We start from the raw sequence: 854 nt of genomic DNA, 5'->3' as shown, positions 1-854 counted from the left end.
CACATCGAGCCTCGGCGATTTCTCGAAGACGCGAATGAAATTGTGATCGAGCGTGTATAGTGTATCATGCAGAGATATGACTATAAAAATAAACACTATTTTCAATGGTGAGTTCGTGGCTGGTGATAAACGCGCGAACAAGAGTATCACCACTCGGAACTACGAACTATACCGATACTCTGATTTGCACGAGTGGTACGTGACGCGCGTCGTCGAGCCTATCTTAACATCACTCGAAGAATTTCAAGAACGCGACAGCGGATGGGCACTGTCGCGTATACTAAATTTGGCGGTGAACGCGAATAAGCACAATCCTCTGCGTGCGGGATGTCACATCAAACTCCCGCGAAAAATTATGCTAAAGAGAGCGGTGATCAACGTGCAATCCACAGACAATGCGTGTTTTGCGTGGTCGGTGGTTGCCGCTCTGCATCCAACTCAAAAACGTGTGGAGCGAGAGTCATTATATCCGCACTATTCCACAGTTCTAAATCTCGCGGGCATCGAATTTCCGATGACAATGAACCAGATTAGGAAATTTGAAGCACTAAACGACATTTCCATCAACGTCTACGCCATCGAGAAGGGGATTGTGCCGATACGACTCGCAGACCGAAAGAGGAGCAAGCACGTAAACCTCTTGTACGTGGAGGATGATAGCGCGGGATACTTTGCGCTCATTAAAGAACTATCCCTCCTTGTGAGATCGCAGATTACCAGAAACAAGAACAGGAAATATTTCTGCGATAGGTACGTGATAATAATAATAATAAAATAATATAATAATAATATAATAATAATAACAATAATTGATTCCAGATGCCTCCACTACTTTAGCACGAGCGCAAAACTGG

This window comes from Trachymyrmex cornetzi, unplaced genomic scaffold, assembly GCF_001594075.2.
Source record: "Trachymyrmex cornetzi isolate Tcor2-1 unplaced genomic scaffold, Tcor1.1 scaffold220, whole genome shotgun sequence".
Classification (NCBI taxonomy): domain Eukaryota; kingdom Metazoa; phylum Arthropoda; class Insecta; order Hymenoptera; family Formicidae; genus Trachymyrmex; species Trachymyrmex cornetzi.
The sequence above is the reverse complement of the archived record's forward strand: the minus strand, read 5'-3'. Positions refer to the sequence as shown.